General features: G+C 36.8%; 1 protein-coding gene across 1 annotated transcript in view; it reads left to right on the plus strand.

Annotated features, from left to right (window-relative positions):
- The window catches only part of CSMD1 (CUB and Sushi multiple domains 1), a 945929-nt gene that overhangs the window by 479669 nt on the left and 439656 nt on the right, over window positions 1-26604 (plus strand). The gene's annotated exons all lie outside the window — the stretch shown is intronic.

Below are 26604 nucleotides of genomic sequence, written 5' to 3' on the forward strand. Positions count from 1 at the left end.
TAGTTAGAGAGAGGTGCTCAGCACTAATGACTTGAGTGGGACCATGGGTCACAGCCTATGTCTGGTGTTGGCTGTAGGGGTAATGGCTGCCTGTATCATCCCCAAACCAGCTGGTCATATATATCTGCCTAGAAAAAATATATATCAGGAATTCACCAGGAAGTAGTTAGCCCCAGGTCTGGGCAGCTGGAAGGTCTGTGCAGGTATCTGGAGGCACCTGCATGTGCAGGATGACTGTGGGACAAGTGTATGTCTGGTGGCAGCAAGTACTGAGCTGGACCAGATGGTGAGTTGGGAACCCACAGACTGGAACAGCATCATTTGGGCACATGAGTGACCTTCTGTCTCTTACAGCCGACGAGGAGAGGATGGGGCTGTCTGTGCTTATGTGAGTCCTGGTAGTGTTAGGCTGGGCACTGCTGGGCTTTGAGGGCCATCCCTGTCCAGGCCCTGCTGGTGTCTTTTGCATGTGCCTCAAGCATTTGTACTTGGCTTTCCTGATGATTAAACCTTTAAATGGGAAAGTGGCAGTCATGCCCATTTGTCTGGGACAGGTCATGGAGCTGCTGAAAGCAGCAGCAACTTAAAGCATACCTTAATAATATATCATCTATGTGTCTTCAAAAAGGACAAAAACTGCTCAGGGTCATTCTGCTTAAAACAGCTGTTTCAATTTCTATTTACTACTTTGATGAAAATCATGGAGTCCAACCTGGAACCAGGGAATTTTCATTTTTTGGCATAATTAAAAACCTTCATTGTTTGTAACATTCATGAAATTATACTGTATTTTAAGTGATCCATCTTGTTCTTAAGAGCACTCAGCAATACTGTAAGATTTTACACTTGCTTTTTTTGTTTGTTCATTTGTTTCTAAAAGGTGAAAACATTTAATTACTTCAGTGTTACTCTGCAATAAAGTAAAAAACCAGAGCTCAATGTTGAAAATATAAATACTAAAATAATCTTGATGCCAGCCAAGATTGCATGGCAGCCTTCTGAAGAGGTGACACTTTCAGCTGTTTAACTTCTTGGTGTCAGTCATCGGTTCTGCAAAGAATGCCACTGCATGACTGACAGTTCTCATATCAGTGCAGGATTGACCATGTAACTCTTTAAACATGTTATGACAGAAACAATCTGAGCTAGCTTCAGTGGGGTTAGCATATTAAATTACCAATGTCAAACCTCAACAGTGGGAACTGAAGAAAGTATAATGCTCTTCCTCATGTGGAGGGAGGAAGTAACAACCCCGTGTCTTTGCTTCTGCTTCTCTCTCTGTAATGCAAAATTAAAGCTTGTGAATATAAGATCAAGAGAAAGAGATTTTGATCTCAAAAGAATAAAATACATCGAGGCTTCATTAAGTGAGTGAAATACTTAAATTTTATCAGTATTCAAGGCTATCAATATGAAACTCCTAAAGGAGAAACTGTGCTGATTTGGACCTCTTGCTATAAACAAATGTGCTGTCTCTGTAGTTGGACTTGTGTGTCTTCTGACAGTGATAAACAGACTGTGAGAATAAAATTGAAGGTTACAGTGGTTTCAGAATAGACTCAGAAGAGACTTATACATGTGTGAGACAAGATCTAAGTATACTGCTATAAAATGAATTAAATGTAAATGTAAAATGAATTAAACTTCTGAATTTCCCCAATTTTTCCCTCTATCAGTATCTTACCTAAATGAGTTTCCTTTTGAAAAATGAGAGAGAATCCTAACCACAAACAGTTTCTAAGGAAGGATGTTTCTGATGAGGAACATGTAGGAAAGTAGTACTGACTCCTGAAAGAGTACTTGTCATTTCCAGTCTTTAATGAGCTGCATGGTGGTGTGCAGTCAGTCAGGTGCCATGTGGGGCTCTTCAAGGTGAGGTAGCACTGCCAGACAAGCTGCCCTGAGATGAAGGAGCAGCATCTGTCTGGAAATGTGGAGCTTCTCCAAAAGCATTTTCCAAAGATGGGTGTGCTTTTGAGCCAGCATACAGTTAGAGCTACATCCTCTGGAGGAGTCCTGCACAAATTATGTTTTGAATTGCACTATGAAAGATTTTTGGATCCTACACTCTCCAGACAGACTGTGAGGAAAACTGAATATGTCAGCATAAGATTTAAGCTGCATTCTACCAGGATATGTGGCAGAAATAGCCTGCAGAAAATATAACATGAATGTGACTTCTTTTTAAAGGGGATTGAGACACCCAAGTTCAACTGGATGCAGAAACTTCTCCCTAGTGAAAATAATCCTCCTTTCTAAGATGTGACCAAGACTTGCTCTGGTTTTGGTTTTGAGTGGAAGTGACTTGCCCTATGTTTATCCGTTACCTTAAAGAAAAATACTGAGTGCTATTCATACCTTGATATATGTGACTGAAGCTCTTCAGAGGTTTTATCCATTAGCTGTTAATGATCTCTGTTTTTTTCCAATACTGAGATGGTCCCACCTCTAAAAATTTTCTTAAAACTGAGCAAAAAGTGAAGGGGAGCCTGAACAAGTAGGTATGCTTCATTTCTCTTTTCAGTAGGGTTACGTGCAAACAATAGCATCAAGAAGCCTAACTTTTTCCTGGTTTGAGAATGTGATGAATTGCAGGTGTAGTTGCTGAGAAGAAAAGGGAGCTGTAGCTGCAGGCTGGTGCTTACAAGAAAAGGTTACAGTTCACATTGTATACATAGCAGGATTAGACTATGAATTTATGTGGCTGCAAAGGTAAGCAAACCATATTTTTTATCAATTGCGTATATTGCTTTTTTTCATTTTGGTGTTTGATTTCATGACTAAATAGTAAGTTTTACATAGTTTGCATGTTCATGTAATTTACATATGAACAGATTGTATAACCAGAACAGTCAAGACTTTACTGTGTAAATATACTATGACCTCAAGGATAGTGCTGTGGTGGATTTTAATATAAATTAAAGCAGGTCACTAAAATGAAATATTTAATAAAATCAAGCCCAAGCAGTGCTCATTTATTCCTTATGCATTTCCCGCTGCTAGTGTTAGGGGGGAAAAAGATTCATATGCGGGTATAAAAGACTTCTGAAATCCTGTTGAAGACTTTAACTGTGAAAGACTCTTATGTATTAAAAAAAATGTTTAATTGCAGCTATGACTGTTGCTGCAACTAGCCCTCTGGTAATCCCTAAAGGAAGTAATATAGCTAGATGTCTTGTAGAATCTGATTGCCCTTTCCAAAAGCTTACATAATTCCACATAGACTTCTCTTTAGTTTGGAACATAGACTGCTCCTTCTGTATAATTACTCTGAGCCTAGCTTCAGTTTTGTTAATTTTTCCTTAGTGAGAAATATCCATTAGTATTTCTGTGTTTGTTTCTGGGTTAATTGCAATGCAGTCAAGTTAGGGAGGTTTTAGGTGATGCACAGAGGGGTCAAAATCAAGGCAGTACCATGTGCTGATTAGAAGTGGCATGACAAGAAATCTCCTGCTTTGTTTAGTTCTGTCATGGGGAATTTTACTGGGGGGGAAAAAAAATAATCTAGTCTCGGGACAGCTCCATTTTTCTGACTGAGAGATTAAACAGTCAGAGCAAGCTCTGTCCATGGCACCTTGTGGGTTTGACTCAGCCAATAGCTGAGCCTCAGCCCTGCCACTCACCAGTGGGATGGGGGAGAGAACTCAAAAGATGAAACTGAGAAAACTTGCAGTTTGAGATTAATAGAGCTTAATGGGTATACCAAGAGTTGTGCACACAAAACAGCAAAACAAGGAATTAACCCATTGCTTCTCATCTGCAGGCTGCTGTTCAGCCACCTCCAGGAAAGCAGGGAGGGCTCCATCCTGCATAGTGGTTACTGTGGAAGGAAAATACCAAGTTGTGTTTGTGTTTCTGCACCTTCCTCCAGCTTCTGTTGCTGAGCATACGGTTGTTGTCACAGGGTTTACCATCCCTTTAGTCAGTGGGGGGTCAGCTGTCCCAGCTGTGTCCCCTTTCAGTTCCCTGTGTATCCCCAGCTTACTCGCTGGTGGAGAAGGATTGAGAAAGCCTTGATGCAGTGCTGCTCAACATGAACTAAACCAGCTTGGTGTTATCAATTGCAGTGTGTTAGCTGCTATGAAGGAATTCATCCCAGAAAACATCAGTATGCATTTAAAGTTTACCTTCATTTCAGTGACCCCATGACTTGAGTGAAAAACACTGCATGGTTATTCTTATCCTACTTCTGTCTTTATTTGACATATTTTGAAGTTACTTAGAAGTGAGTATGTCTGTGGGGTTGCTCCTTAATGACTTCTTTTTCTTTGTACAGTAGGTTCTTATTTTATTTTAAAACTTACACTACTTCATCAACTTTTAAAATCAGCAATGTATGTGACTTTTTTTACCATAGTTGAAACCTGTTGAGGAGTTAGATCAAATCCTTGCTAAATATATGGCTTGTTCTTTTTCTATATGATGTTGACCTTGCTAACATCCTTTTCTTTTGCTAATTTGTATCTCTGCATGTCTTAGGCATTCTTTAATCATATATTTTAGATTACAGCAACTCTACTGAAACTTTTTTTATTTTCATAGCTTAATTGGGTGCTTTGTTTAGTAATAAAAGGGAACTTCTCTGTACATGGTAGAGCTGGCAAGTAATGCTGTTGCAGAGTGAAATACCATCAACTAGATTATTCTACCCATTGAAGTCTATGGGTATTTGCCTTTGTATTAAGATTTCACACTTGGATACTATATACCAACATCAAAATATTTAAGGAATCAGGGTGTAAAGTAATTGAAGGAATGTGCCATAATTTTAACCTTTAATGCAACATGATAAGTTAGTAGTCCTTGCTGGGACACATTTCTTGCTCCCAATCATCTCCTGTAAATTTTCTGAATTTTTGCTGGTCTTTACTCTCATTATGTCTGATTGTAGTACAACTGAGTAAAGGAAAATACCTTTCTGATGATGCCTGGAAATGACACTACTGTATATAAAATAATTTACATACTACATTTATTTAGAATATATAATTAGAATAAAGAAACATAGAGTGAATGCTTATTCTGATGCCCAGTTACTTTTTATATCACTCTTATGGTCTCCAGCATAGAAGCATATGATTTTTCTTTCCTACCAAATTTTATTTTTTTATTAGTGATGAAATCTAAAAAGTATTCCGAGGAATTATTTGGTTGGTTTTCTTTAATAATTATAGTAATAACATTAAAAATGCTCTCTAAATAATAAGGACACCAAGCAGCTGTTTTAGCAGTAGTGTGGAAGAATGTTATACTTCCAAGGATGGAGATATTGCCTTCTTTCCAAATGTCCAGAGGAATGGGGAAAAGGGAACTTGATTATTTTTGGATGTCTGTCCTCAGAATGCTTTGGTGCATTTAGGACTGAGAAACAGTGGAACCAATGTCTTGCACTTATCTATTCTTCATGAGCTTAAAGGGAGTACAAAATGATTGTTGCTGAACTTTATGTATCCAGACTTTCTTGTATAGAGAGAAAATAAGCCCAAGTTATGTCTATCACTCTTCAGTTAGCATCCATCTGTCAAGTGACTCCAGTCTGGTGTGTTAGGATCCCAAAATGGCTTTTTCTCTTCTAACACCTTCATCCTCTTTCCTTGAGAAAGTGAATTTACACTTCTTTTACACTCATTGATACCAGCTTTGAGACTATTCTGCAACGCTAGAATTGCATATTTCATCCTTAGTTGGTTGTTTTACATCCTTTGTTAGTGATATTATAGTGCAGGCTGCATTAAGCCTCTGTCTGCATTCCAGAGAAACAATGACCAGCCAATTTTTAAAGCAGTGGAAGGTTTTGGACTGCAGATTGAGCCACTGCAGTCTCCATTCCCCATAAACTGCAGGGGTCATTGTGCTGAGTGGTGATTGTAAATGTGTAACCTCTAATTCATAAAGAAAAATTACAAAATCTTACAAAATCTCAAGTGAAGAGTATGAATACTTGAGTATGAATCTGCAATTTTAAGAATTATCTGACGTTTTTCTTCCAGTCTTCCTCCATCTTTGATGGCCGCATCTATCTGAGCTACGGCCTGTCTCTTTAAGTAAATAATTTGAGCATATTTTGATATGCAGTATCAAATTTCCAGTTAAAGTGAATTTCAGTTAAAGAAGAAGTGCTGATGCTTCCTCTTGCTCTTTCCTAATTTTTGAAGAAGAAAAAATCTAGGAATGAGAAGGAGGAAAGAAAATAACACCAAAAGTTGAAAGTGAGATATGGTATTTTATTGCTGAATTGAACTTGGGCAAAGTCATTGCCAGTCCCTTCCTGTTAACTGCAGATGCAGCTGATGGAAAGATTTGATTAGAAAGTACATGTACCTTCACAGAGGAGAAAAATAGGAAAATTCTTCATCCATCAGAACTGTAACAATAGACAGTAGCTGGAAAATGTAACTAAAAATACAAATGCAAAATTAGATACATGTTTTAACTAAATTGCTTGGGGTAAAATGGTGCTGCTTTCTTCCTCTTTTAAGATGTTTTTTCATTTCTGGGTTTCAAGTTTTATTTTGCAAGTTGTTGAGTTTGAATAGGGTAACTGTGTAACACTGGTACTTTACTACAGGAAATTTTAAGATCACCTGCTATTTTTTATCTAAAATCTATACATGTGTCCTGATGTCCTATTTTAGTCCTAAAGATCATAATTTTTTCACTATTTTTGGAAGAACATGAGAAGCATGTTAGTGGTATGAGAATTGAACCTATATTTTCTTCGTAAAAGCTCCCGCCAAGAAGACAAGCTCTTAAGAGAGCTGGGAGTTCTCAGAACTTAAGTATTGTAACTGAGAAAAAGTGTTTTGTGGTTGAGTTTGGGTTTGTTTTGTTTTTGTTTATTTGTTTTGGGTTTTGTTTCTTTGGTTTATTTGTGGTGTCCCCTGTGTCTCATCCAGTGTTTTCCCCCACTCTTCCCTTTACAAGTCTGGAGTGCAGACTGCAAACCAACCCAGAGGAGTCTCAGGATGCTTTCTATACTCATCTGAAAATTTCATCAGTGAGTGTGAATGTGCAGAAGTAATTATGTGAACAAGCAATGCCAGTTTGTAAATACAAGACTACACTGAAATAGTCTGTGATGTTTACAATCAGCTAAGACGCACTGAAGTGCTAGAACTTAGTTTTCAACATCATTACATTGTCTTGAAATTGGCCATGATGCATAAAATTTTGCATTTAGCTCCCCTTCTTTCCTTCTTGGTGGCCTTGAATACATTTCAGAGTTATATTAGATATCTGGACACAGCTGTTGTGATATCCTTTACTGCTGTTGAATTTTCTTCCCCCTTGTTGATCAATGTGAGCAACTCATTTAGATGTGTTATTACTGTATTCAGCCCAAACACACTTAACACACAAGTGCCACAACACTTCGTTCTCACAGCGTGATAAACAGGAGTAAGACGTAGTCATCTTTGTGCTGTGGTATTTAGACAATTAGCAACCAAAATAAAGGTAAGGGAATGGCAAATGAAAAAGCAGGATGAGGCTGAAGCATCTTCTAAGCATTGTGGCATTCTTGGAACCATGAAACTAGGAGGTAATTGGGATTATGTTTTTAATTAAACTGGTCAAATTACTGATGACCGTGGACAGGTAATACTTTTCCCACTCATTGCTTTTGCTGTGTCCCCAGCACTATGTAAGCCGGTGGCTTGCTGACTCCACAGTGTTTTGCACAGACAGATGATGGGAAAAAACCCTACTACTATGTAAAATGCTGTTCTCTCAGTACCCTGGCTGGAAGGTCACATAGCTGATAATACTGGTTACAGACTTGGAGAACATGTGGCTGTGGGTGAAGCTTCTTGTAGCGTAGACACTTTGGAGTATTCAACCTTAATTCTAACAAAATAAATTTTAAAATGTATGAAAATACTTTAGGGTTATTAAATTTCAACACTAAACTTTAAAAGGGACCTTCCAAAAAACGTTGTGCTTAAGTGAAATAATTTTCCTTTTGGGGGATATCATTAAATTTTTAAAAGTTTTTCCCCTCATTTTTATTTTTTGTCTGTATAATTACCTGTTTACCTAAACGAAAAGTAAAAGATCTTAGAAGAAATGAGTTGTATTACTTAGAAAGGCAACGTGATAATGTAAAAAACACTCTCAGAACATAAATTGAGCAGGTATATCACAGACTCGGTGTAATTACTGAGGTGACATTCTGCAGTTTAAACCTGTAAACAATGCTCAGTACATAAGATAGGAACTTGTCTACATCTTCCATCCATATAAAACTATTTGTGGCCTTGTACACCACAAAAGCTCATACGTCTTTGTCCCTCAACAGCAGGTGAGTCAGCCTGGTATGAAGGGCAAGGGAATGACAGAGTATCTTTTATGCACACTGCCTTGCTTGGAGCTGTAAAACTGATGGGTAAATGAGCTCTCCATTTGTGATATACAACACTAAAGTCTGTGACTATTTAAGCCATCAAATGGTTTTTAACTTCGAAGAATATTTTAAGACAATAAAGTTACTTTTTGTAGTGCTAGAAGGAATACTGATTTTCCTCAGTTACTTAATGTGATGTAAAACACAAGAGGAAATAAATTAGCAGGTTTTATAAAGAGTAAATATAATCTATCACGTTCTTGTTTTGAGAAAAGTCATCCCAAGAAAATTTACGTGCCTTGTATTTAAAGGGAGGAAGAGAAAGATGTTTTTTAATCACCACAGTGCACATTTATGCCCAGTTTGAAATGGGACCTGCACACTGTTATGTGGAATTTATCCATTGATTATTTAGATTTAAAAGAAAAACAGATCCTGAATTGTAACTGTAAAATCCATCTGAATTCTACAAAGTTTTCCCTTTCAGCTACTCAGATGGCTATTTTTTTATTACTCATTCCCGTCTGTGCTTGAGAGGAACAGTCCTTCTGTTTGACAATTTCAAGAAGAAATGTTTTTTACAAAATAAATCTTAGCCCGTGAAATGGCAGATATTGTTTCCATTGTGTATTTTCCACTGCAGCAGGTAAGTCAAATAGTATGTTTGCCCATATCCTCTGTAGCTGTAAAAAAACTGACAGACAAATATTCAGACAACTCAAAACCATGGTGGGATTAGAGGGACAAGTGAAAGCCAATTATTCTTGATGTTAAAAAAACTTCACGTCAAAGTATTACTGGCATCATAACCATGTCATTAAATATCAGTGCAATTTTGGCCTATTTCTACAGTTAAAAAGCATCCATTAACCCACTTCGTGCCATTCTTATTAATATGGGATTTCTGATTAACGAAGACATCTGTGTTTTCTAAAATGGTCAAATAACATCTCATTCCAAATTTACTTTTATAGTTTTGTCAAAATTCTCACCATTGTGTAATGATTTTTTTTCCCCTCTTTCTACTTAAATATTGACTTGGCTATCTTTTGAGAATCATGCTTAAAAAAGAAGTAGAGAGGAGGGCAAGAAGTATGTATTAAACCCTTGCATACTGCTTACTCATATCAGTACCAAATATGTTATGCTGGCAGCATTACTATGCTAATGGTGGTCTATGAATGGAAACCAGGCGAAATTTGTGGGTAGAAATGGCATTTTCTGTTTAAACTAAGCCAGAATTGAGAAGATGCATAACTTTTGAGTATGAAGTCTTTTTTCAAGTCAGGATCTTGCTGAGCAAGCCTTATGCTTTCCATTTATACCAGCTGGTCAAATGGAAGATGCTATTGTTACTTTATACGTTGCCTGCTTACTTCTGAAATGGTGCTTTTCACACTTTGGTATGTGAAAAAATACTGAACTCTCTTTATTTTTTTATGATCTAATGGATGACTTGGAAAATCTTGGAATTTACAAAGAGTGACTAGAAGCATGAGTTTTTAAAGTTTTGGTTAGTTTTAGTTTTTTCCTTCTTCGGAAGCATGTCCGTAATCTGGCTGCATGCAAGCTGTGTACAACACTACTTTGAGATCTGTTAACCAAATCTTGGATTTTCTTTCATAATGTGTCTTCAGAGTTTTACTGATGTGAAAGTTGCAGATTGAATTGCTGACATTATCCTGGTGCTATATGTAAACCAACACCCTGGCTGTAAGAAGCAACCTACACTGTCTTGAAATAGAATGAGTGTTCTCAGCTTCTAGATTGAGGAGATTTTATGTGTTCCTAAGACTTTTACTGCAGATTTGAAGGAGCTGTGCTGTGGGGATGGCAGGGGCCTTGATGATGAGGGCCCTGGGAAGTGGAGCAAGCCTGGGGGTGGTAGTCAGGGTGGCAGAACAGAGCCATGGTGATGGACCCAGGGCAAGCCCACAGCACTTTGTGTCAGTGCTCTGCCCCAAGTCCCTAAGGGAAGGGGGCAGCCCTTGGCTGTGCTGTCTCTGACTTGACCCAGAGCTCCAGCAGTCAAACCTCCAGGATCTTGGGATCCCTAGACCAAAATATGAAATGTGTTACCTCTTGGTCAGCTTATTGATAGGAAGGGTTTCAGTCCATGCCCATAACTGAGTTCAGTGTCTCTAATTCTTCATTGTAAATGCCTTTACCCTGAAGAACATCAGTGCACTGATTCTGGTGCAGATTTTATGACCAGCTTTTCTTTCCACTTGTATTTCATTTGCACCTCAGTATCTGACAATGAAATTGTGAATTTTTGGTGTCATTTAAGACTGAGAAAAACTTCTGTCATGTTATCTGCTTGTATCAAATGCAGTGTTTAAACTGCCTACCATGCTGCTTAAGTTTTACAGGAATAGCTTTTTCAAAATACATTTAATAAACCATTTCTTTACCTCTTAGTGAACATACTTTGTGGAGAAATTCAATGTGTAGCAATTCTTAAAGCATTATTAGTGTTTAGCTTTATAGCTAATATTACCTTGATAGCTTCAGCATTCAGCATCTAAAATAAGTTCCATCAAACTCTAAACTTAATTTTCCAGCTGTCAGAAGCCATGAAGATCTCTAATGTAAATGCCTATAAATGCCACTTATCAGAGATATTGAAGTGGCACTTAATAATTTGAAGCATTTTGTTGGTTCCATAAAGACTTCGTATATTGTTGGAAGGTTCTTCACTGCCAGCCTTGGAATGACATTAAAAATGCGGGTGAATGATCAAGGCAGAGCATGTTTGTCTCTTGAGATGTTACCCCTCACCTTGATAAGCTCTTTATAAATCGAAAGCTGGTTTAGTGAAAGAGAGCTGCTGTGATTACTGAATGAACATAAAGCTTTCACTTCTCTGTCACTTAACAACTGACAGATTACAGAACTGCTTTTTGGGGAGAAAATCTAATAGGTTAGTATTAATAGACAGATACATAAAATTACTTTTTCTCCCAGGGTTTACAGAAAGCAAATTGATGTGCCAGGCTGCACCTTAGAGGAAGAGTACAATGAAAATTTGTGCCTTTCAAAATTCAGAAACCCATACAAGGAGATAGGTGGCTGTTCCACAGGCTGAAATCTCCAGGCAACAGATAGGTATTAAAGCCTTCAGAACAAAAGCCTATTTAATATATTTAAGTGTTTTGAATTTGCTTAGATATGATCCTTGCTATTAATATAGTGCTGATTTTATCCTTACTTCGTTCTTTCATATCCTGTGGGGCTTTAATTTAACTGATTTTTAATTGCCTTTTGTGTGTATATCCAAGCATTTGGGGATATCTGCGTGTTGAAAACAAAGCCCCAAAACTTGTTGTTTGCATATGAGAAGGTTGTCACATTCTATCAGAGGTGGCAGTAGAGATAACTTCATGACTTCTCCCCTGAAATAGTAATTTTAAAGGGAAAGCTGATCTTTGGTGCTTATTTCTGTTTACTGTGAGGTGTGTCATACAGTTATTTAAGTGCAAAATGGGCACGCAATGGTCTCTGATGAACAGCAAAGAGACAGAACAGTAATCACATAGCCATCTAAGTTTTGTGTGCATCTACCACAGTAGCTGCTGATGCTCTTTTCCTTGCCCCAGATGAGTGAGCAATCAGTACTGTCCCAGTGTCTTTGTATACAAGATGTAAACCCCTGTCAGGACCTTGGCAGGGGCACTAACAACTGACTTCCATTTTTAGATGAATTCAAGCATAAGAGAAGTAGCACCTTCCTGAATGATTCTTGAGAATGACTCAGAAATTTTTGATAAAGCCTGGTGACTGTTTTGAACAGGCAATCTGAATGCAGCCATCCTGTTTTGCAGGCTGACAAAAATGTAATAATATGTACAACTGGCCTCAGTTCCATTCAATGTTAGTGAATAGTGTAGTCACCATGTCACCTTATTCTGCTCCAGTGACTCACATGAAATCATAGAATCATAGAATCTGAGCATTTTCAGGGTTGGAAGTTGGATCATCTACGTCCCATGTCCCTGTCCATGGGCAGGGACACCTCCCACTAGAATAAGGTTGCTCAAAGCCCCATCGAACCTGGCCTTGAACACTCTCAGGGAAGGGGCAGCCCGAGTTCCCTGGACAGCCTGTTGCAGTGTCTCACCACCCTCATACTAAAAAATGTCTTTCTAATATCCAGATCTACTCTCTACCAATTTAAAGCCATTACCACTTGTCCTATCAGTACATGCCCTTGCAAAAAGTCCCTCTCCAGCTTTTCTGTAGGCCCCCTTCAGGTGCTGGAAGGCTGCTATAGGGTCTCCCCAGAGCCTACTCTTCTTCAGGCTGAACCACCCCAAATTTGTCAGCCTGTCTTGATGTATGTGAAGTCTCTGGAAGTGCAGCATGATTCTCAGATTTGCAGGATTTTGAGTTTTTTTGTTTTTTTTCAGATTTGGAGATCACACTTCCCCTTCGCACATACGGAATTAGTGAGTTCTGGGACAATTTGAGTATTAAACTCTCCTTTTGCTTCCAGTAAATAATCTTTTAGACAAATAATAGGAGACAATTTCCTTTAGCTGCCCATTGAACAAGTATTGTAGTACAGTAAACTTTTCTCTTGATAGGGCATCAGACTCACAGATGGCTTCATTGTTCAAATAGCCACAATACTAATTTGGCTGTCAAGATTGTGATAAGACAGGAGGATGAAAATACCTTCTGGTGTTCCATATGCTCTTTTGAGCTTAGGGTTAAAATAGACAACTGCAACCAAAGTGGACAGAATGTCATATTACATAAAAAAAATTACAAAGAACTAGTGGGTTTGTTCTTTGTTTGGTTTTATTTTTTACCCCATTGGTGGTAGGAATCCCAAAAGAATTATGGAAATGGAGAATGCATGGAAATTGTTTAATACCAATAGTCTGCAACTGTCAGTTACAAGCACAATCTCTTAAGATCTAGGCAAGAATCTAGGGTCATCTCCAGATCAAAATGATCCTGAGTTAGTCCTATATAGACTGGATTTTAGCTAGACCATTACTGAATATATGAACTATAAACTGGGCTAATACTGAATTCATTAGGGTGGGGGATATTGTTTGGGTGTACTCTGAAATGCCAATTGTGCAAAATTAGTTCAAAGGTAAGTTTTAAGAAGAAGAAGGAAACTTGTGATATGTAACTACAGCAAAGGAAATCTTCACTCATTAGGTATCCTTGAGATCTAACATAAATTCAAGCCTGAGGACCAAAATGTTTTTGAGATTTTAAGGGAATTTTACATCAGAAGTTTCACAGGAAAAGTCTTGAAAAATCTTCTGCCCTCACTTGTTGACACTCTTAAGTTCCTTACAACTTTATTTCTTAGTAAAAAATGTTTATGGGTTTCACTATAATCAGTCTCCTTGTTCTCCCAGGCACAATCACAGGATCCTTTTTGTAGAAATACCACATTTGTGGCTAAAATTTGTACTTCCATGGCAGAGATTCTAGAAGTTCTGAAGCTGCCACTGAATTATAAAGAGAAATGAAGTTTAGAAGAAAAAAGGAATTAAAGCTTATACTAGCCTCTAAAAATCTCCTTTTCTGAATACCAAAGATGCCAAAAATAACATTATGTCCAGTTGCATATGCAGGGTTTTGCTTTTCTTTCCTTACTTGTTTGTCCTCCACCTCCTGTTTTTACAAGGTATTTGTTTTAACTGCCATGTGAAGAACTTAATTTATAGAAAGCAGGTGTCATTAAGAAACTTTAGATCAGGTTTCCTAATGTAGTTAATTTTGGTATCTGAACTTGTTTTCTTCTTTCTGTTCTTCATTCTTATTCCCACACTGCAAATAAACACCATCTGAGCTGCACAATCATTTATGTGTTTTCCCCCTCAAGCTGGGATTTTAACCACTTCAGCCTAAACATCCTGCTAAGCACACATTTACATGTGTATGTGAGGGATGCTTTTGCTTTTAGAGGCTTATCAGTTCTCTGCACTTATTCATGGATTGGTCTGTAAGAAACAAGAGAACAGCACAAGATGGCAAAGAAAACATGCAACTGAAAATAAGCAACAGGAATTCATATTGTTGTGTTGTAAACAAAGTTTTGGTTACAGGATTTGCTGTTTTGAAGAGGACTCTAAGCCAAATCTTGTCTGGTTAAATAGTAAATCTGTGTTGCATGTTGTGAGGCACTGATACAGGAGACTGATTTGGGAATGCTTTCTTGTCTATGAAGTCATCTGATTCATGAATGTTTACGAACTCTCACTTCAGTTAACTCGTATTAGAATCAGTATTTTCATTAAAGCTATATTAATTTTGAGAGACAATATCTGTGGAGATCAAAATGCTTCTCTATTTCACCTAGGTCCATGAAATGCTGAACACTGAAATGTATGTTACCTGAGGACTTAGCAGGTAGCAACCTACATATATTTCTCCTATAGCTAAAGCTTTTGAGTTTGTAGATTCTTTTCCTGCCCTTACACTGCCACTTTTCCATATTGCTGAAGCAGGAAGAAAATTAGACACCCTTTGAAGTAGGAGCCTGCAAATGCTAACCGGAAAAAAAGCCTTCATAACTCAAATTACTTACTGATGGCATTTTTAAAAAAACAAATGGGGAAAAAGTTGAATAAGGCACTGATGTATTTCTTTTATTATAAGGTTTTCTAATAATAGCAGGAAAATGAAGAATTGAATTAGGAGGGGGAAAAAGCCCCCCTCTGTTCTTGCAAGAAAGTGGAAGAACAAGTACTTCAGGGGCTTGAGAATGGAAATGCTATCATTCATGTTTTTTAACCATTTGTGCTCCTGTCATGGCTTTAACCTGTATCCAAAGGTGATTTTTGGCATTGATCAGATGGGACAGAGCCTTTTTTTCTGGACACCATACCTGTGAAACATGAGAAGTTGTTAGTTACAGGACTATGACTTTTGCAGTGTTACTTTTCTTCAGGACCTAAGTGCAAACCCTAATTTAATCTATTTTAAAAATTTTAAGTGTAGACAAGAGGCTTATATGTCATAGTTAATTTCTGTTTAAAATTTGTCTTGAGTTTATCTCTAAGCAAGATAAAGTCTGAACTCCTTAGTGGCCATGTAGTACCACTTATCAAAATGTTAATGGCAAGAGAAGAGCTGCAAGACCTCACAGTCCAGATTTATTAAAAGCCACCATAGCTGCAGAAGTGGAGAAGTATCAGAACCAGAGCAGAGAGCACTCCTGGGCTTCTGTGTAATCTTGACAAATAGTAAATAAGGAAATATGAAAGGAAGGGAAGAGGGAAGAGGGAAGAGGGAAGAGGGAAGAGAAGGCAAAGGCAAGGCAAGGCAAGGCAAGGGAGGAGAAACAATTTTTTGTTGTTAGGAATATTGCCTTGTTTAGTGATAAGTAGCTCCACATATTATGACAAGCTGTTGATAGCTGAAGACAATTCTCTACTAAAACAGCAGTAGCATATTGATTACTGACGCTGATTTTTTCCAAATGGAATCTGCCATTACTTCTTTTCTTCTCTGTTAGTACCATAAGGTTTTTCCTGACCTGTAAGTACTTAGACTTTAGAACAGAAGAGTGGTACAAGTTGTTCCACATGGTGTACTTTAACTAAGCTCTATCTGTGCAGAGGTAAAGACTCTTTCTTCTTGAGTGTGTTTTGCTGAAACATAAAGTATTTTGTTTATAATTAATGAACTATGAATTATGTATGTTATTATAACATAAATATAATGTTATATTTATATACAATATGAATATCACTTTATAACTTAACGAGTATTCTAATGTTAAAATTATTGTCCTTACCAATTATAGCAAGTCTTAATAGTTCAAAATCCAAATTGATTCAACAGCAACAGTCATTGCACAGAACGCTCAGAACAGTAAAGAGAATATCTGCTTGTGAAGTCAGTCTCTAGTAGTTTTTACTAATAATTCATCAATACAGTTGTAATACCTATTCTGTTGTCTTGCAGTCATTAATTGTAAGCTTGTTCTCTTATTTTAGTGGTGCAATTCTTAATATAAGTAAGAATCTTGTTTTAAGGGGTTTAGAAAAAACAGTGATAGTAAAATACAGGGTTCAGATTGCTAGATGTGTAAAATATACATATACTTGGGTAAAATACATGTAAATGTCACACTTCACTGCTTCTTAAATACTAACAAGAATATAAAAATCTTGATTGTGCAATCAATTTTGTTAAACCCATAAACTATGTCAACCTGAATACCGTCCTGTCTTCCATCTTGAACTAAGTGTGCTTTTCCACATAAAATCACAAGTCAATTAACTTTCTCATTCTCTTTCAATATCACTTGCACATGTCTCCTTCAAGAGAAATTTCAGACTGCAGCATCTGTGTGTTGACAGGCTGACAGACTTTTTGTCTCCAGTTATGTCAGCCAGATGAGGAAGCTTCTGCATTCCTTGATCAGAATCCTTAGGACACAGAGAGTAATTTTTATTTAAAATTGTTTTGTAAACTAAGGTCAGCTTCAGATTATTCATACTTCCCCCAGTCTCCTCTCTCCATATGGCTGTATGGAAGCTGCCCTATAGTTTCACATTTTACTTTTGAGTGCTGCTCATTTTCAACCTGCTTCTAATTTTGACTTGTTTGTGTGCTTTCATTTCTGTCTCAACCTTGCCTTCAGTTTATATTGTATTTCTTATGATCTGGTGTTTTCCTTCCTGTGTCATCATAGTGACTACATTTTTATCTTCATTTCTGAGATTAAAGCATAGAAATCTTTCAATGTCCTCTTAAAAGCTCTCCAGTCCCTTGATCACTTTAGAAGCCTTGCTCTGCATTAACTTGAAAATGAATTACTCTTATTTGAACATGGGTAATCAGATTTGTATTCAGGCCTCCAGATAAGGTCTTGTCAGTTTCTTGTACTTATCTTTCTGTTTGATGAGCACCTTGTTTAACACAGAGAGATAATTGTTGTTTTTACCTTCATATCCTATGGGCTTTCAAGCACAGGATAGAATTGATTTTATGAGCTGAGTGCAGGTCTTTTGCCTAATGGGATTCTCAAAAGTGATCTATTTAAAAAAGGTTTTTGCTTGGGTTTGTTATCGTACACAAGGTGGTGGTGAGCTAGAGCTATTTTTCCAATTAATTTTTTTTTTTTTTTTTTTACATTTACATCCTGGAAATAGAGCTGTGGAAAGATAGTTGAGAAAACAGGAGCTCTTTCATTGCTAAAAGGTCATCCTGGTCTTTCTCAGGAGAAGAGCAGATGTGCACACACTTGTTATGATCATACTGACAAACTGGCTGGCATACCCGTAGAACACACTGAATTTTTTAGAGGGGGTGGAAAAGCATGTATTTGATATTTTTAAGACTATGAATAATGATTTTTGATCTCTGGTAGCTTGAGCAGTTTCCATTTATAAATTTTGTACATTCTCAAAAGCTTTTTATAGCCTTGGCCTGGACTGTTATGCTCCACTCATTATATTCCTGCTCCAGGAGGAAAGAACTAAAATCCAGAAATATGGCTCACTGATCTCAATTCATCTCAGAAAGTGTGTAGTACATCTGAGGCAAAATAAGTACAACAAACTAGAAAGTTTTAGCCTTAACTTCATATTGCCATCAGAGTTTTCTAGTATTGTTTGTACAATATTGACTTTTATGGTCTTATAACCAATGACAAGACATTTATTACATACTTTATAGTAGAAGTAAACACACTAAAAATAAAATCCATCAATCTTCTGTTATTACCTGCACAAGAAAATTAAAATATCAATCTCAATGTGGAAGGTGTATTAGAGTCTTAAAGTTGCTACATCCGAAATGTTTTTTGTGGCTGTGCAATCCAATACAGTTTTGCACATCCTTAGAGATGGACAAACATAGTTGGGTAAGTGGTTGTAAAACAAGGAAGATGTAGCTTTCAAAAGTTATATAATCCAAGAATTTTATCTGGAAAATATGACAATGATTTGTGAGTGCACAAATACAAAAATTAACACATAACAGGGAACAGATTTCTCCTTACCTCTGAATTCTGTGGAAACGCAGATTTCTACTTGCTCAGCTAACAATAATAAATATAGGAGCTTTACTTCTATAAGCCTGCGGGGTTTTTGTTTCTTCTTTGTTTTGTTGCTGGTGTTTTGTTTTTTTTAAGTCAAGTAGGCCCAGCAAAGCCAGTCTGAACAAAAAGGATGTCAGCAGATAGAGACTGGGATATTCTGTTAAGAAAAAACCAAAACTGTAGGCATTCAAACTGAAGACTTCCTATTTTGATCTAATGTGCATAAATATATATATCTACATAAAATATATAGCGCTAAACGAAATAGACTAAAATTATGTGTTCAGAGAAGCCATTATTAAACAGCATAATAAAATGATTATAGAGAGAAAAAATAATTTAGTGATAATACCAATGAAGAGCAATTGTTAAATTACAATTCCTGTGGGAGGCATTTCTTTTAACTACTATTTTTCTTATGTGGTTTTATCTTATCTTTATTACTGTGGTTAATTTTTAAACATCATAACTTAAACATAAAATTATTTTTTTTTTACTATTTCTGTACAACCTAGGGCCTTAGTTATGGGCCAGTACTCCTTATTACATTAGATATTACCTTTTTCTCTCTGCTTGCATAATTTGTAATCCAGAAGCATAAAATTGAAGTCAGTAGTAAACTTGAAGCTCAGAATCATAAAAATAAATTTTAAAAAAGGTCATAATTAGATTAATTAGTGCTAGCTGTCAGTGGTTCTAAAGGTTGTTGTTTGTCACAGTCTTCTTGAAGATGAAAGCATAAACTGATTTCTCTGCCAGACCAGTGTCTGTTTGATTAAGACCCACTCATACCCACCAAAGAAGGGCCAAGTTAGATAATGTTGCATAGAGTCTTCTCATGTCACTGCATTTTTCCAGTGACAGATTTTACAGTTTCTCTGGGCAATTCTTTCAGTCCTTGGCTGCTCTCAAGTTGGAAAAGCCCCCAGACATTCTAAAATTTAAATGCAATTTTTCTTTGTTGCAGCTTGCATCCATTGTGTCCCACCTTATCACTATGCTGTTTTGCAAAAAATTTCTCTACACTCTCCCATTAGTTGTATGGAGAGAGGATTAATATTCCCCTTTTCCAAAGCAGTCTTTTTTCCAGACTGAACAAGCCCAGCCTCCCATCACGGGACAACTACCCCAGACCCAAATCGTTGTGGTGATTCTCCACTGAACTTCGTCTTGTACATTAGGGGATACAGTACTCCCAGCACAGACTCACAGGCACAATGTGGAGGGGAATAATAATTTCCCTTGGTCTGCTGGATGTTTTTTTAGTCTTCTACAGCTAGGGGTACAACTGTGCCTTTGCTGCCAGAGCACATTGCTGCCAGGTCCCTTCCTGTCAAACTGCTTCCCAGGCAGCTGGTGCCACATGGCACAGTTGCATGGTGTTACACTGTCCCAGGGGAAAAGCTTTGGATTAGTCCTTGTTGAATTTCACAATATTTGTGGCACAAAATTTCAAAGGGATCCGCACAGCCTTGAGAGCAGCAGCCCTGTCCATCAGTGTATGGACTGCTCTCTGCTGTGCTGCCATCCTGAACCTGAGGTGAGTTTATTCCATCTCCTATTGCAGTAAAAGGTATTAAGAATATCCATTCTGTTGACAGCCTTGAAGAATCATCTAGCAACCAGCTGCTAGTTGAACTGTTTACTAGAGGTTACAACACACTGAACCTTGCAGTCCAGGCAATTTTCCCTGTACCTGACAGTCCAGGTATACATTTTATGCTCCGCTGGATCTGTTAGAAGGCTATTGCAGAGAGTCTTGTCAAAGCTTTGTTTAAGTCATGGTAAAAAGCATCTACTGCTCTCCCCTAGTCCTGTAAGCCAGTCATCTCCACAGAATGCAATCATATTGGTCAGGCATGATTGTCCCTTAGCATCTCCGTGTTGGCTCATTTGGCTTCCTATTGAACTGAAGGTTTAAATCTGGAAAAGTTACTGAGTTTACTGGAAACCCATCTCTGCTGAAGTACAAAAGGGGTCATTACTGTAGTCAGTGCTGTCTAACATTTTCATTAATGACCTTGGAAAGAGAGTGCATCCTCAGTGAGTTGCCAGGTGATTAAAACCGCAGAGGAATGGCTGCTATAGCAGACATTTGGGTTGCCATTCAAAGGGATCTTGACAGGATGGAGATGTAGGCTAACAGAAACTTCATAGAGCTTAATGAAGAGAAATCCTAAGTCTTGTATCTGGGAATGAATAACTCCAGGCATCAGTAGCAGGTGGATGCTGCCCAGCTAGAAGGCAGCTATGCAGAGGGGAACCTGGGCATCCTAATGGACTTGTTGACCATGGGTCAGCAATTTTTCCTTGTAGCAAAGAAGACTTGCAGTGTTCTGGGGTTTGTATTATGTGGAGTGCTGACAGTAGGTTGGGGGAGATGATTGTCCAGTTTTACTCACCACTGGTGAGACCACACCTGGAATGATATGTCTGGTTCTGGGCTCCTCAGTACAAAAGAGAGACATGGACATGCTGAAGTGAGTCCAGGAACAGGCCACAAAGATAGTTAAAGAATTGCAACATCTCACCTAAGAAGGAGCAGAGATCTTTGTTCAGCCTAGAGAAGAGAAAGATCGGGGAAATCTTACTAAGGTGTTTAAATTCCCATCTGGGGGGTTGAGTAAAGATGCTGCAGCTAGACTCTTCTCAGTGGTGGCCACTTGCAGGACAAGAGGCAATGGACATAAAGTGAAATGTACAAAATTCTGTGTAAACATAAGGAAAAGATTTTTTAAAATTATATGTATATAAAAATCATTTATTTGCTCTGTGAGGTTGATCAAACACTGCAAAAGGTTGCCTGGATAGCCTGGGAAGTCTCCATCTTTGGAGATGCTCAAAACCAAAACAGACATGGTCTCAGCAGCTTGCTTTAGCATCTCCTTTGCATTCCAAAAAGTGTGATGACCATAAAAGCAGGTTTGGATCTGAAAATAAGAAAGAATTTTGCAAGAAGTAGGACTGTGCAGTTTCTCTCATAGTACTGTCCTCTAACAAATGACCTACATGCATCTGCAGTGTTCCATACTAATGTGGACATGAGTGCTGGTAGATCAATTAAGTATTCATTGTACATCACCCCTAGGAAATAGAAAGGACAAACTTTTAAAATAAATTGACAGTGAAATATTGCATGCTTTTCAAATGATTCAATATTTGGAATTATTTAAAAAAGAAAGGTCAAAATATACTGTAATGGAGTTTAATATAAGACATTAGAGACTTAAATAAAATATATTGATTTTGTACTCTTTTTCTAGGTAGAAGTAGCTAGTTCTAAAGAATTGGCTTTTCAAAGCACTTTTCATTACTTACACCTTAGAAAAAAAGTATTACATTAGTTCCAGAACATGTTTATAAAAGAAAATACTTTTACATGCAAATATTTGTAAGTATCTTTCTAAGTCCATCTTTTGCTCAGTACAGAATTTAGTTTGGTAGATTGAAAGGCAAATTTTCCTTTCCAAATGAAGTTGCATTTCTGAGCTGGAGCAGAGACCAGTTTCAGTGGCACTCTCACATGAAAATCTATAGTGTTTTTTCCTCTGCTATTTTTCAACACATTTTGTTCTCTTTTCATAATGGATATACTTATTAACCCCCTAAAAAGTAATTTTTTCTACTGTAACTCTGCAAATACAATCAGATGTATCTTCTATTTATCAATGGAACCACAAAGCACACAACTTACTGTAGCCATGCAGACAGGGGATCATGGGCTGTGCATCACATCTGTTAAACATCTTGACATACGCCCTGAAATTTCTGTAACCCCCATTTTCTCCACAGAGCTTTTGAAAATACTCCCAGTGCTGTAATTCTGTTGCTGTCAACCATATCAAGAGACTCCCAGACTTCCTCCTAAATTACGCTTTTTCCTTTGTGTATGGTTTTGTCTGTAGTGGGTAGGAGAGGGTAATTTTGGGAAACAAATAGGGGACCGTAACAGAGGGACTATGGGACAGCAAAAAGAAGGCAGATATGCATTTAGCAGAATTTAGGTGCAACCTGCAAAGCTTCCACGAAAACAACAACAACAACCAAACAAACAACCAAAACAACAATACAAAAAACCCCACCCCAGCCCTACCGAAACAAAACAAAACAAAACAGCAAAACAAACAAAACCCCACGTGTCCTTGTGAATTCATGTAATGCTATAGAATAAGTGAAAGAAAAGCATGCACCTAACCCCTTACTTTCCTCTTTGCTCTGCCTATTTTTCATAAGTTAAGCTGCTTTCTGAATTGTTGCTGTCAAGTTTGACTACCATACTTGTCACTGATCTGTAAGAGCTGAACCACTGATTCCCAGAAAGGTGTTGTCTTTAACTGACATAAGCAGTGTGAGCTTTTTTCTCTTAAGGCCTCTATGCAGTCTTCGCAATCTAGAAAATGATGGTGACATTTGAGGCAAAAGAGGAAAATTCATTATGTTATCCTGAGATCGTTGTCAGTTTGAGCCTCTGAGTAGTTTCAGCAAAGGCTGGGAGGTTAATTTTCACATTTTTATCATTGATTTCAAATCTAGATGCCTTATTCATATAAAATTTCATAGGGTTTGGGCTACCAGAGACCTCAAAACCCTCAGAGTTTGTTAGGAATTATCTTCTTTTAACTTGACCATTTAAACTACATTGAAAAAAAAAAGGAAAAATCTTAACAAAAACGGACATTAAATTGCCAGCAGTTGGTATGATGGGTTTGAGGTAAACATGGGAAAAAAATATAGGCAGTGTTTATTGCATTTAAAGATTTAAAGACATTTGTATTCCAGTGCAATACCCATAGTAAGAAAGGTTAGTTGGAATAAAATAGTCATTCAAATATTTATTCAGTTCAATGACTGCTGCCATAATATTTTTTTATTTTTTTTTATTTTTTTCATTTTAAACCACTACTGTCTGATTCCAGGTTAATTTTCTGTTATGATTAATCAGAAAGGCATAGATGATGGAATCTAATATAACCAACAAAATGAGGGAAACTCTATAAGTGAAAGGAAAGGATTAGTATGCTTAAGGTGCTGTGAATATACTTTGTAGTGATCTGTGTTGCAAATAACTATGGAGTTTAGCTTAAAAAGGAGAATTGAAAAGGCTATGTTAATGAACTATCCAATACAAGCCATCTGAGAATCTGTTAAATATGAATTTATTTAACACCCTTTAATTGATTATTCAGATATTGTCAAAATTGGTGGCATTTCTTCACTGCATTTCACCATCCTGACTTTTGCTACTGTCTGATTATGAATACTAGTGTTTGTTTCAGTATATAAATTATGTTTTGAATACTTTCATTAAAAAATCTATAACGTATTTTTAGTTTAAACAGCAACTTAAAACCTTTGGCATGTTATCTAATAAACGAATTCCATTATGGATTGTAATCATATGGGTTTGTTAAACAATTCTACTGTCAGGGAAGATACAGGTAGTCTATGAGGAAGGCTTATCTTTTAACTTTAATTTTATAAATAAAGCTTACTGCACAGTGCTCCAGATTGATTTTAGCTAGGAAGTCAAGTCATATGTCTATTAAAGATTGAAGGGAGACTCTTGAGGAAGAGATCTGAGGAGATGGATCTCCTTGGCTGCTTCATTGTACATATTTTTACTATTAAAATACGAAGACTAAACAGATTCCTTTTCAAACACTTTCTAATCAAATCTTGCAATAACTCTAATGAAGAAAAAGGTGACAAAGCATGCTTTCTGAGAAGATTCTGCTGTTAGGTCAATATAAAAATCCATCACTTTCATTGCTTCTGTGCAGTGTAGCTTATAATTGTTCTCAATACCCAGTGAATATACAGTTATTTAATGAATCAAAATGCTGAGAACGAAAAATGCTGTGACACATAAATCTAAGAGCTTCCCTCAGGAAGTGACTGCAGATTCCCAAACTTGTTGACATTAGACCTTTGTAACAATACAGGAAAATATGGGTCTTTTATTGAAAACTTGGCAATGAAATTAAACCTGGATGGACTTTTATAACCTTTGCATATCATATCTTTGGCCAGCTAGAACTCTCATAATCCAAAGATTATACTATTTTAGTTACTGTTAGGAACTGTAACTGAGGAATAATTCATCTTAGCATCAGACTAGAAGCAGTAAAATCTGTGCAGATGAACTTGTGTGGCTATCTCAATATACTTCAATAGAAGTTCTAGAAAAACAAATAAATAATTTAGCTGAGTACTTAATCTTGACAAGTGGTGAAATCCAGTGAAGTATTACATGTATTTTTGAACGTAGCTGTCGTTCTTGGATCACTCATCTTTTACTGGTTTTTAGAAGGTTGTGGTAAAATGTGTGCCAGTTTCTGGATGCCAAGTCCCATTTTTTTTCTGGTTTCCTTGACAGGTGCAGTGATAAGAAGAGATAAAAAAACCCTCACATTCTAGGAGACCTTTACACAGATAGTGCACTGATTAACTGCCATAGAGTTTCAACAATAAGGCAGTGCCAGTTGACATGCATATGGCAGACACAGATTTGCAGTGATGCATTTTCCTTGGGAATGCCATTGATCAGATATCATAGTATCTTTGAATAATGCATTTTTTTCCAAATAGCACACCCGCTCATAAAAAATAAATGCCCATTTCTGGATTGTATAAATATAGGTGCATACACTAGATTTTAGGATGAAACTATATTACAGTGTTTTGCAAAAATGTTTTGATGTGAAAATAACAGAGACGTTTTGTTTCAAATGCAAGTACTCTTGTGTGCCAAAGCATGTAACAACTTTTTATTTGAGTGACTGACAAAATTACCTGTATTAACCTACCATGGCCAGAGCAGTAAAAAGGGAAAATATAGCCAATAGAGAGGCAGCTATTTAAAAAATGCTATAAAACACATAATAGCATATAGCAATATATGTTGTAGCATATAATGGATTATTGCTACCAGCTTTTCAGAATGCAAATTAGTATCTTTACTCCAATTATTCTGATGTCTTAAGATCACTTTATTTTATATGCACTTAATTTCATATGTGAATTAAAACACTGACTCTCCAATGTGAGAGAGAACATTAAAAGTAAATATTCTGTTCTCTTAAGGCTGCTGAAACAGCACAAAAGAAGTCAGGTATCATACTGTTCTCTTCTAGGTTTAGTAGCTCTTCTCTCAGCAACTCTAAATAGTTCCAGTAATGCACAGAAATCAGATGCCTGATTTGCAACTTTGGTAAAATATTCATCTAATTCATCATTCATTAGACTATTTTTTTACCTACTTAACATTTATAGAAGATTTTGGAATTTTTCTCATAAAAGGATATAGTAAGTAAAAATGTTCTTTTTAAATTTTTTTAACTTTATGCTTTTTGGCCTTTTCAGAATTTTCCTCTATAGTTTGGGTTGTAACCTAAGTATAAGTACGATCATTTAAATGCCAGTGTGACCAACTGTTTGAGTAATGAATTAAGGGTGTGCATTTGATAATTGAACTTACAAGGTATAATGGGGCTTAATTAGCATTGATACATTGATATAGTGCTTTACAACACTCTGAGGATGTGCATGTATTGAGTAATTAATCCTCTCAACATACAGGTTAGTGAGGTTAGTATGATTATGTTTATTCTGAAGGTGGGTTGAGTAAGGGAAGAGAGAAGTGCGAGCTGAAATAATTTGCCTGTATAACACAGGGTTTCTGCAACAATACCTGAATTACACGAGAGCTTTTCAGACCACCATTTCTGTGATGAACTTGTTCTACTTTTTTTTTCTCTGTTCATGACATAATTCAACTTTCTGCACTCATTTTTTCTGCTCTAGAGGATATGAAACAATTTTAATTTTTACTGCTTCAGTGAAAGGAATGGTAGGCCATTAGTAACTTTCAAATGAGATACAGAAAAAAAGAAAATTCCATTTCCTCCTCAGTACACACTTCTGCATTTCCTAGATGGAGGAGGATCATCTTTAAACTGATAACTAAATAAGACAATGTAGTCCAAATAACCGAAGCTTAGAAATGGTAGTAACTTGCTACAGTAAATAGAAAATAAAGTATGCCCATTCATACCAGCACCGTGTCACTGCTTAGTCATTGTTTCTCTCTGTTTCTGTTTTCTGTTCCTGGTAACAGTGATCACCTTAATTTGTTTTCAAGGATTTGGAGTAATTTGAAAATAAGCAGAAAATAAAACTTTTTTTTAAAAATATACTTTAGACTGTCATCTACTTTTTGTGACCAGTTATTTGCTATTCTATC

Source organism: Calypte anna, chromosome 3 (genome assembly GCF_003957555.1).
Source record: "Calypte anna isolate BGI_N300 chromosome 3, bCalAnn1_v1.p, whole genome shotgun sequence".
Classification (NCBI taxonomy): domain Eukaryota; kingdom Metazoa; phylum Chordata; class Aves; order Apodiformes; family Trochilidae; genus Calypte; species Calypte anna.